Raw genomic sequence first — 12669 nt, 5'->3', positions numbered from 1 at the left:
ATCCCAAAGCCAACCTCTACCAAGAGAGAGGGCAAAAAGCAGGAGAAACGTATACAATTAAAGAGGATGGCAAAGGGGAGTCTAGAGAGGACAAACATGGGAGGAGCAAAGGATAATAGGGTGGATATGCATAGTTAGAATACTAGGTTAAAATGGATGAAGGTTAATTAAAACAGTAAAAGAGAGATGTAACAGGGGGGTACTTGGAGACCATGAGAATTATCAACAGATTGCTTCTGTTAATATGACCATGAGAGGCAAGAAGCAACATGTCTTTGTTGTTTCCCCAGAACGAATTAGAGATAAAACAGCAAAATATGTACAGTGGACAAATATCTGAATCCTACTGTGTCCAGAGGCCCTTGTCACACTGTTGATAGTCTGTCAAACTGGACCAAATCACTGGCTGACACCAAGCTGCTAGGTGCCAGCTTACATTAAATAGCCCTGCATTACACGTCCAGTCGCTGCCATAATAGACTGCAGTTTTTTTCTCCACTGCAGTGCAGTTCTTTTCCATTCTCTCATGTGTGCATGGACCTAGCCAACTGACGGGCAAGCATGAGTGAAGCAAGCTCTGTGTAGAGGACAGCTTATTGAAAGGTGGCATCAAACTTTTCCTGAAAATATCAGAAGTCATGTGCTGCAAAAGGCATATCCTTACCATTGCAGAAACAATTAAATAAATGTGTGATGTTCACTTGTACGAACCATGCAGGTATTCCATAACAATTGCATAGTTAGCATGATAGTAAAAAGTAATTCAGGTGAGTTAACCAGCTGTCTTAATGGTATTGATGAATGTGAAATGGTTGCTTTTTTAAAAGCAAGTAGAAACCTTACTGTAAGGGGTGTCAAAGGCTCGGGGTTGTCTTGTAACAGAAATTCCACCATGTGCATATCTAAAATTGACACTCGTTGACACACTAGTCGACAATAAACAGAAAACTAGTACAGTGCATTTAATAGCAAAACAATCTCAACCTCAACTTTTACAGTTGTGCAAAAGCAGACATAAAAAGAAGCTAAGTGCTATCAAACACTGTGCTAATCCACAAGAAATTCTTAATTTAACAACAGCATATAGGTCATAAAACAGAGATCAACAAAGCCTGTGACTTTTCATTAGCAGCATGAGACACAACTGCAATAGTGATGGCTCACACATCTATAAAGTCCATGTAGATGTTTCATGTCCATCAATGATCTGATTGATGTTTCATGTCCAAGCAATTAAAAAAAGAAGCTGACAATATAATGAATGCTGGAGATACCCATGGAGTTTCTTTTTATGATTGTACAGATTTTATTCTGATGCAAACACACACACACACACACACACAAACTCCTACAGATACGTGCAAAGTTGAAAGAAAACTGTCTTTCTAAAGTAAATACCGAGGCATGACTCAGCCAAGGTATATCTGAATGCTTTCTTTTTTTAAATTTGTCAATAAAAAATATAAAAGTTCAACTTTTTGACATCTCTGCGTTTCCCTCCTCCACTCTGTGAATCATTCGGGAAAGAAGCAAAAGAGGAAAAAAAAACACACACAAGGGTATACAACAAAAGACACAAAGCCCAAATGCCACATCCAATGACACATTATATAGTTAAATATGTATCTGTCTTTCTTCTCATAAGTAAGGGTCATTTCATCAAATTCTTTGGCCAACGTATTTTAAAGCATGTAACCATGCCAAGGTATGCCATTATTACAGGTCCTAACACTGCCTGCAAACGTTCTCTTTACCTCTCTGATGGAGGAAGAAGTCTTAATAGACTGGTCACTCACAGGTGCATCCCAACACCTGCTATTTAAAAGTGGTCTGGGCAAACTGAAACCAGGAGGGAGGGGGTCACAAACCTCCAAACTATTGTTTCACCTATTGAAATTTACAAGCTCACACAGTCCTTGCAAGCCCAGAACCCAAACCTACCACAGTGTGTGTGTGTGTGTGTGTGTGTGTGTGTGTGCGTGCGTGCGTGCGTGCGTGCGTGCGTGTGTGTGTGTGTGTGTGTGTGTCAAAAGGAATGCTACTGGGTTTGGGACCTAATGTATACAACAAAAGACAAAAAAAGCCCCAATGCTACACCCAATATGACAATATGGCACACACATCTACAAAGTCCATACTAATGTTTCATGGCCATCAATGTTTGATTTAAAAAATAAGCTAAAAATATAATGAATGGTGGAGATACCCATGGAGTTTTTTTTTTTTATGGTTGTACAGATTATATTCTGATGCAAATACACACACACACACACACACACACACACACACACACACACACACACACACACACACACACACACACACACACACACACACACACACACACACACACACACACAAACTCCTACAGATATGTGCAAAGTTGAAGGAAAATTCTTTCAAAAGTAAATACCGAGGTCTGACTCAGCCAAGGTATTTCTGAATACAGTACTTTCCTTTTTAATCTATCTATAGAAACATAAAGGTTTAACTTCTTGACATCTCTCTGTTTCCTTCCTCCACTCTGTGAATCATTCGGGAAGAAGGCAAAGAAGAAAACACCCCTCACCAGGGAATCCTCCCACACCAGAGTGCACAGCTCACTCCAATACACAAGACTCAATACCTTACAGGAAGCTTTAGGGCTGGCAAGAAGTGCTCAATGCAGTGACATAGGTGTATTCAAACTCATATCTTCTGTCATATATTCTGCTTTATTTAAACACAACATTTTCTTGGAGTCCAGTTGACACCAGAGCTTTATGTACGTCCTCTCATGGGGGCTTGGACTAATAATCTAGTGATAAAATGATAGAGCAAATTGGCCAAAACAGAGCCTTAGCCAACATGTTAGATTTATCAATCTACCTTAACACAAATATTTTCCCAAACAATCACTCTTGTGATAAATCCAGTTGCTGCTGGCTTCTTATGCAAAGCATTACAGGGAAATACTCAAACATCTACAGTATGGAAGGGTCAAAAGTTTCAATCATACTGTAGTAAAACATTGTGATCCATATTTAAGACATTCAGTACATGTAGAAACAATTTCTATGTTTAAACATGCAAAAAATAAAAGACAGACAACTAAGTGGCATGGTAAGAGAGGAGATTTAGTATGAAGGAATATTTTGATAAATACCAGCTGTATTTAAATCTACAGTGCTGTCAGCATAAATGGTGATGAATAAACATGAAGGGAGCAATGTACAAAAGTATCAAAAGCGATACCGACGATACACACTAACATTGCTTCCCGCCTATGTCTGCGTCAAATGTAAGAACGTTGTTAAATAAATGTGGTGTAGATCATAAGTGTAAGAGGAGATTACACCAAGTCAGACTTGGCAAAGAATTTTGATGCACAGAAGATGGGGAAAAGTGACAGACACAACACTGAATTTTGTATGTCTCATTATATTAAGTGCATCATGTAACTCCTCCCTAAATCCTACTATAACTGCTCCCTCCCATTACCAGCTGATGCATATTGGGTAAAAGAAGTAAAAACTTCTGTTATAAAATTACCCTTAGGGAGATATTGTATACTGTCCGGAGCAGCCATTGCACCGCAAAGAGCCGAAACCCCCAATTCGGAGATGATAGAATTACTCCCTTAGGGATATGTTTAAAATGATGTAATTGCATCCACTCATACACTGTAGGCTATATAACGCATGAATAATTGTACAGGACTGCTAACCTTCCTACTGTACATGCAGTATCTCAACATATTTTCAGTATCATAAACTACAGCCACATTCTGTTCATACTGAACTTGGAAACCTATTCTAGAATGACATAAACATTAATTCTGTGTTTCCAATGCCTTGCCCATATCTAATCATTAAAATGTGCTACAATTTAGGTTGTGTAATATATATATATATATATATATATATATATATATATATATATATATATATATATATATACAGTGTTCGACAAACCTATACATTTGCTCACCCCGGGCGAGTGCATTTAACCCCCGGGCGAGTAAATATTGGCCCAAGCAGCACACGTTTGGTACTAGGTGGCGAGTAGATTTTTTTGTGTGGCGAGTAGATTTTTTGGTGATTTGTCAACCACTGTGTGTGTATATATATATATATATATATATATATATATATATATATATATATATATATATATATATATATACTGTACCATATGATAACGGTTGAAGCACGACATCAAGGGACAGCACACAGGTAAGTTGATCCAAAGTTCTTTGTATTGAAAAAGAGACACAAAAACCGACGTTTCGGTCACCAAGTGGGACCTTTCTCAAGGTGGTGCACCACCTTGAGAAAGGTCCCACTGGGGGACCGAAACGTCGTTTTTTACGTCTCTTTTTCAATACAAAGAACTTTGGATCAACTTACCTGTGTACTGTCCCTTGATGTCGTGCTTCAACCGGTATTGTATGGTCTATTATTGTGTTATGGGATAAGCACCAAACTTTGTTTACTTTCAAGTGGAGTGCCGGCTGTTTATGGATTATATATATATATATATTAGATATTTTTACAGAGAGCCGTACTCTACAGCATATCATCAACAATGGATGAAAGCAAAAGCCATTATTAAAGTACTGTATGACAAAACAACACTTTGGGCGTCTAATTCAAATATTAAAACATGATTGCTTAGTTCATATGAAAAGTTTTAAAAGATCTCTAAAGATCTTTAAAACAACCAACAACAATGCCACGTACATATGGACTGTTGAAATTGCCCCTACATACTTTATAATACAATAATCACATGTGCACTGTAATCCCCAAAAGACTGCACAAATTAGTTCAAATGTTTGTTAAAGCATGAATGAAATCCAGGACATTGTCTGGTGAAAAAGAAATAAAGTGCATCTTCGATATAAACCCTTATCTTTAGTGTCAATCAGTTGATTTAGTGATATGAATATGCCATAGGACTCCCATTATTATTTGGGTTCGGAAGATTATATTTAATAGCTGAAGCGTCAGTACTTTGTTTTATTGTAAAGCCATATACTGTATTGTACAATAAGCAGCTAAACTTAATCCTCACATTTCAGTGGCCACACCGGGTTTAATTATAAGAGACCCAGTTCATTGTTCTATGATAACTCACTGGTGCAAATGTTTGCATTTCTTCTCACATATGTGACCTTATCTAAAGTAATCTCTTAGAGCAGGGGTGGCCAACTACAGTCATCAAGGGCCAACAACGGGTCAGGTTTTAAGGATATCCCTGCTTCAGCACAGGTGGCTCAATCACTGGCTCAGTCATAATGACTAAGCCACTGATTGAGGCACCTGTGCTGAAGCAGGGGTATCTTTAAAACCTGACCCGTTGTTGGCCCTTGAGGACTGGGGTTGGCCACCCCGTCTTAGAGCAACATTTTTAGACTACTCCATCACACAGAGCACTGGAAAGTATGCATGATCCTTTTGTGTGGTGCTTACCCCCATCTGATTTCTAAACCCTTTTCAGAAACGAGATTAGTGGTTTCTATGTCTGTGTTCGGGCGGGGTTAAAAAATCTAAGGGATGAATAAAGAAAATTGCCTTTGAAGTGATAAGGATGGGTATGAATCTTGGACTCTGTTTTCTAAATTCTCCCGGCTGCAAAACAGGGGTAAAACTAGTGTGAAACACTAACACACACACACACACAAACTAGCTTTATCAAAGAAAAGGAATCCAATTGAAATCAATAGTTTTCCTTGAATAAATCTGGTGCAATTATTTTGCATTGGGTTTGCCCCCCATATTTCAGCTGGGACATTTTTGTAAATAACCCCCCTGGTTCAGTTTTGCTCGTGATTATGGCCAAGTAATTGTGCCTCAGGCACCAAACAGTATATGGTAATAGACATAGACATAATGGTGCTTGCTAAACTCTATGCACTGTAATGTGTATATTGACAGCACTATATAAGAAATAGCACATTGTGGTTAGTGCATTTTGAGTGTCAGTGGTGGGATCCAATACAGTTATTAGGGTTTGTATACTGTAAGGATAGTAAGAGTCACTGCAATATTATAATGCAGCGTGTCTATGAGAAGATGGGATAAGGGTCACAGCCATAACACCTATTACAAACCTTAATGCATTAACCTTTAATTTGATTGTTTATGCACCTCTTGGGGTGAATTTAGCTTCTGATGGTTAAGAGGTTTTCAATTATCTACAGTACTAATATTAGATTGTGTGCTCAAATAGTGTACAAAATGCTGCAATAATCAATGGAAAAAATGCAATTAATTAAAAAAAAATTACAGTGTATTTATAGTACATGTCAATCCTCTCCTACAAATAATGCTTTGGCTTAAATACAAGCCTACAGGTAAAAGCTACTACCCAGTTCTTCTTATGCTTTACGTTGCACACAGTAACATGTGCAAGTTTGCGCCCCTTGAAGTGCTCTAACTTTATTGATTACTCATTCCGTCTTTATGTCAATAACATTTCTCTTATTTGATCGCCTGAGAACATCTTAACATTGGCATTCCCAGAACAGACCATGTTTATTGTACTATTCCGCAGTATGATTGCTTGATTGCCCCATCAAAAGCTCTGATCAGTGTTACTATCTGCTACTAGTTTGTCCTTGTGATCACATCTCTTCCAGGTTTAGAATATGAGATGCATGAGATGCAGTAGTCTAACAAGCAGTGGTCACACTGGGATGGTATTAGAGGGTTGGGAGTGCTACGGGTAGGTACTGTCATTGGTATTTTAGTTTTGGTCTTAAACATGACGTGTTTTGGTTTTGCAAGAACTCAGCTGGTTTTGAATTTGTAAATAATTGAGAAAAATTTTTAAATAAAAATTACATTCTAATGTAAAATTAAATCCAAAGAGAAGTCGTTTTCGGGTTTTTGACGCACATTTTGTTCAGATTCGTTCTGAAATTCGACTCCGACATCTGAAAGAACTGTGACGTTTTCGATGTTCAGATTTCATACCTACCCGCGACTTTTTCATTTACAGAATTAGAGTATCACTATTTTTTTGTTTACAAGCCTACATTCTTTATAAAGAATCCGATTTATGTTAGAAAGCCGTTCTTCCTTTCCATTAGAGTATAAATGTTGTAGAAGTCTTTCTAACCTTCAGTCCAAGGAGTTCTGCCCCAATTTTAATAAATGTTGATCTTTTTTAAATTATGAATTTCATTAGGCCACTTCAACCACTTCTAATAAGTCATTCAAAGTTCTCATATCCTGGAAAAGCGTAGGTTTGTCACAGTGTGGGGTAACTCTGAATGGCCCAACAAGAGACATGAAGAAGACACCTAAGGGGTTGCAAAGGCTCTGTACACTATGAGTTAATTTACCAAAAAATATTTTTGCATTTTATTCTATTCTGTGAACAAAATGTACCTAAGAGTATTTTTTTTTGCATAGGGTAAATCACACTTAACAAAAAAGATTATTTCTATTTAAAAGCAGGTACATGTACAATGCACTACCATGCCTCAGTTACTTGGTTGCATCCATATCACACATAATTCTATATAATTATTCTGAAATACATTGGCATCTGCAATGTAAAGCTTGTCCACCTAGTAATGATTTTGTTAAACGTCATTTTTCCCCCCAAATAAGCATGTACTGTACTGTTTACATTGTATGCTTTATATTCCCATATTTCTGTTAATTTTCTCTTGGATACCACATTTACTTTTCTTTCTGCATTCCTATAAAATGCCTACTTCTTGTTGCATAGAGAGACGACAGAACCATACAGCTAGAGTGTTGGAACAGATCATTTATTCTCCATCTCAAATCTGCAGTGATTGATTGAGGGTATACTTCAGTTATGACTATGGAAGTCCAGATGTATTCTGGGGCTCAATTAGAGTTAATGAACACTGTAAATATATTTTGAGATACTAAAAGAGGTAGTCCTTTCCAAATCAAAAATGAAATCTTGATTGTAACGGGGCAGTTAGTTTATGTGCTAATAATTTGGAGATAGCATTGGTCTTGATAAACTCTCTGAGAGTGAACTCCCAGGACATGTAGATAATGCAAAATAATACTCCTAAGCCATATATATATATATATATAAACAGTGTTCGACAAACCTATACATTTGCTCGCCCCGGGCGAGTGGATTTAACCCCCGGGCGAGTAAATATTGGCCCAAGCAGCACACGTTTGGTACTAGGTGGCGAGTAGATTTTTTTGTGTGGCGAGTAGATTTTTTGGTGATTTGTCAACCACTGAATATAAATATAGGTATTTCTCTCTGCTGTTGCTGGTAGAACAAGGTTAGGATCCTCCAGTGTGTGGTCCGCTGATATGGCACAAAAACAGGTAAAGTTTGCGTCGCGCCACCAAAACAAAAACGAGGTAGAGAGGGTAACTCCAAAATTAGTTTATTTGACTATACAAAAGGGGCGAAAACGGGCCAACATGTTTCGCGCTGCAAGCGCTTTGTCAAGGTCCCAAGTTATGACTATAGGAGGTCTGGAGAACATGTATACAACAAACACAGTAAAAGTACTATATGTAATACTGAGGGAAACTGTTGGATGCTTTAACATTTCCAATCTTCATTAAAATATGAGGCAGCTGAGGCTTACAGATTGGAATCTGCCAGCACTCTTGTATTTCTACTTATCTGTACTCATGCAATGCAAATACACGACAACTGGATAGGTAAGACAATGGAAATATCTAAAACAAGGACCCCCCCTTGAGCAGGTATGTGTAATCAAGAGAACTTATGATTGATAACTGAAATAAAACCTTACCACGTCACTGCAGTACAAAATGCTACTTGTGGAACTAGTTTAGTGGAATGTTGCTTTTTTACAGCTGGGAAGTGTGCAGGAGGTAGAGCAAATGTCCACAATGTGACATGAATTTTCCAGTTTCCTATTGGGGCAACAGCTGCCACTTGGAGCTGTGGTCAGTGGTAACTCAGGCTAATCTTGTATACACACAATGCTGTGCTTCTCCACAGTGGTTCCTGAGACATATCTATAGTGACAGCACTAGACTGTGATTTGTCTCTGCATAAGATGCCTCTAGCATTAACCCTGTTCTATGAATTGTAAGCTGGTTCCTCCAGTCCTGAGGAGGTTAAAGTCACATAGAAAGCATGTTTGTTTTTGTCATACACAATAAAAACAATTACAGAAAAAGATACGTTGTTAACAAGCATGTTGGTACCTTGTCATTGCATGTTTATTTAATCCATGCATTTTTGTCTTCTAAGGGAGTAATTGCTTAATAGTAAGAAATACACCTTACTGCAAATTCAGCCAATTGTAACATCTTAAAAAAAAAGTAACCACATGTATTAACACAGGGCAGTTGGAAATTGAATGGGAAACCATCAGACATAAAGCAGAATAGCTGCACTAAATGCAATGCAAAGCATAATTAGATGTTGTGACTATACAAGAAAAGCAACTGTAGAAATGTTACATAGCAAATACTTCATTGTAAAATCTGAATAAAACAATTTCTGATTATTATTGGTCAGATAGCAACGTGATTATGCATATGTATTAGAGGAATAGAACAGTGTGTGAATGTATTCTAGCTTAGGGCTACATTTCAAAATAAACCAAACATTATTTACCAAACGTATGCAGCTAGACATGTAGTTGGAGCAAGGAAGTAATCAAAGATATTGACAGATAGGGAATATTAACAGGTATGATTTAATGAACATGCTGATGGGTGCTGTATCTTTTTTACATTGAAATTTGTCACAAGCAAATGAAATCATTATGAATAAGTATTGATGAAAGCATGATAAGACTGATGGAAATTGGGAAAAACTAGACACGTTAGTAAATTAAGTGTTTCTAAATAAAATATACATCCTGATTTAGGATTCAACAATGTGTATATCTATATATGGAATAGGACATTTCTAAATAAATCAGGATTGCAAATACATAAGGCTTTTTGGGGTAATAAAAGATGTGATTAACGGAAGGCAGCTGCTACAGGTAGCTCAAATGTACAGAATACAATATAAAATGCTCACTAGCACAATCTTACCATTGATAGCACTGCCTAATAAAAACAAACAAACAAACAAACACAAGCACCAAACCAGCCTTGTTAATGTGTAGTCTATTTGGTTTAAAGGTAAGGATGCTGGGTCTACAAATACACAATGAGTTTTCAGTACCATGGACAGCAATAAGTTGGAGCAGAGAAGAGGTTGAATTCCATGTAGGAACAAAGTGGTTAAAAAAAGGAAATATAGCACTATGTGTTATGAGGATAGGGAAATGTTTTTTTTTTTTTTTTAGGTGAACAGATGAAGAAGGAAAAGAGGCCCTTAATGCACCAGAACAGTGAAGCTGAACGGGGAAGAAATATATTAATATCACTGAGAACACAGATGAAGATGAACCTTATCATTTCAGGAGGGTTTACACACCTTCCTCACACACAAAACAACAGAAACTGATAAAAGGAAAAGTCCACGGAATAAACACGCCAACGTATCCAATATGCGCATTTGTTGCATGAGTAACGTGACTTGGCATATGCAATGCCACATTTCTTAATTACACACATACAAATACATAAATAACTATATATCTGATGCAGCCATCTTGAAAGAAAATTAAGTAAAAACAAGAAACTTATTGGGGTTCAAAAGAGTATATATCTGCTGACCTCTTGCGTTCCCACTACACATCTATGCAACTCTGCTTCATTATCCCCCCTCCCCCCCCCCCACACACTTGCACGGACCCCCCTCAATCCCCCCCCCTCCCTCCCCCGGACATCCCCTGGTTTCTTTCATATGTCCAGCGAGCAATTAATAAATCAATAGTGTCACAACCTTACCTACCGGACTAAGCATCATACTCACAAGACCAGACCGTACATCTCTTCTTCAATAAGCATATGCAACGTCTTATTGTTGTATGGTATTGTGCACTGTTAGATCCTGTTTCTTGGGGGTTACGTAGAAAATGTCCCCATGGCGTCTACTACAGTATGATTCCAGGCAATCCAAATGTAGGTCATAATAATGTTATATCATTCTATTTATAGGCTGATGGTTAGTGCCTTTAATCTAGAACCTTTAATGGGAATGTGTGATGTTTCCTAATCAGTATGGGTGGGATGTAGTCTGGATCTCCCTGTTAAACCCCTCAATGGAAAAAAAAACAACCCAGTCCGTTATCAATGATATCTCCCCGTAACCTGCCCAGCATGACCTCTCTGTTGTTGTACCTCTCAGTGGAAGCAAAGCCTTTCCTCCTGCTGGACCCTTTTTTATCACAACCGGTGGGAAAAAAAGAGGCAGCACTAGCACCTGAAACCAGACTTGAGAAGCTGCCGGGGATGATCTGCAGATTGTGGATGCGCAGCTGGGATGCCAGCTCCTGCTACACATGCATTGTCTGTGGGTTTCTGCTTTGATTTACATCCTAATTGAATTATACCAGTGTTGGCACAACATGCAGTTGCTGTTCTATTGTTATCCAGCCACTGCAACAACAACACAAAACCAACCCTTACTTATTTCTTCTCCAGCCAAGCTTGTCAGGCTATGGGTATGACTGCCAGCCTCTCTAATTACAGACTGTGTCTCCTAGCTAAATCCCCACAGGATACTTCCCTTGACAGAAGGAAGGTGGGAGCTGTCTGCCCCACCCCTACAACCATTCAGATCCTTATCTTGGATGTCGAGATGGACAAACATAACATTACATCAGGCATAACAATGTTTGCAGTATATCCTTACCTGCCTATGCTTGCATTCTTTCAATGAAGAAGGACTCAAGCAGAGCTGAGAGAGAAAAAAAAACCTTCATCCCCTTCCTGTTATTCATGAGCTGCAATTCGCCGAGTCACAGCTCTTCCAGGCTCACTGTCCCTCCCTCTCTGTGATACTCTGGTTGCAGGTCCAGATGAGTTTCTGGGTCACAAGCCCCCTGGATCCCATCCCTGGATGTCTGTGCTTGCTTCGAGTCTTGGCTTTTCAGAGCCTGTGTAAATCTCTCTTTCTCTCTCTCACTCTCTCTCTCCCTCTCCTCGCTTCCCTGCCTCGCATTACTACTGCATGCTGAGAACAACCGAAGCCTGTCCTGGAATTCACTTTCTGTTCTTTCTGCTTTGCAACAGATAGATGGCAGCCAGGATCCTTCAAAAACCGAATGTAAGGAGAAAAATACTAATAGAGATTATATATCCAGAAGGATTCGGTAGCTGTTTCTTTGAGCTATAGCATTCAATTTGCATGAAAATACCTAATTAGTATTTATAAGGCATGGATGGAGAACAAAATAGCTATGCAGCAGTGCAGAGTATGACTACACCTTCTAACCATCGAAAGGTTTTGTTCTCTTACAAAACACAGTACCAAATGACTTTATTGTTTTTCTCAGCTGTTGTTCATATGCCCCCTGATCCACACTAATTACCTATAGATAAACCACTACAGTTGAGGAAGTTATACAACACAGGGCAGCAGCAGCTTGTATTACACAAAGCAACAGGGCAACATGTTCTGCACAGTATGTTTTCCTTGGAGAATTAGGTACTAAAAGTGTACAGAGATAATTTATAGAAGTAACAAAGCATGATTTTATAACACATTTCTGCCAAACATGATCATTAATTTTGCATTGATTTAGAAACAAAATTTCAGGTAGCTGCCAGCTGCCTACAGTGGTAACAACCG

The 12669-nt window shown here is 38.3% G+C and overlaps 1 protein-coding gene across 4 annotated transcripts in view; it reads right to left on the bottom strand.

The window, feature by feature from the left end:
• SYT3 (synaptotagmin 3) overlaps positions 1-12104 on the bottom strand; it is a 162140-nt gene extending 150036 nt beyond the window's left edge. Inside the window, exon 1 of one of the 4 annotated variants that reach the window (XM_075605774.1) lies at positions 11731-12104. The gene's annotated coding sequence lies outside the window, so the exon portion shown is untranslated. Of the gene's footprint in view, positions 1-10827; positions 11138-11216; positions 11402-11504; positions 11589-11730 lie in introns of those variants that run through there. The other 3 variants (XM_075605776.1, XM_075605777.1, XM_075605775.1) reach the window with 3 other exon arrangements.
• Between the last annotated feature and the right edge of the window lie 565 nt (positions 12105-12669).

The sequence above is a fragment of the Ascaphus truei genome, chromosome 6 (genome assembly GCF_040206685.1).
Source record: "Ascaphus truei isolate aAscTru1 chromosome 6, aAscTru1.hap1, whole genome shotgun sequence".
Lineage (NCBI taxonomy): Eukaryota > Metazoa > Chordata > Amphibia > Anura > Ascaphidae > Ascaphus > Ascaphus truei.
The sequence above is the reverse complement of the archived record's forward strand: the minus strand, read 5'-3'. Positions and strand labels throughout refer to the sequence as shown.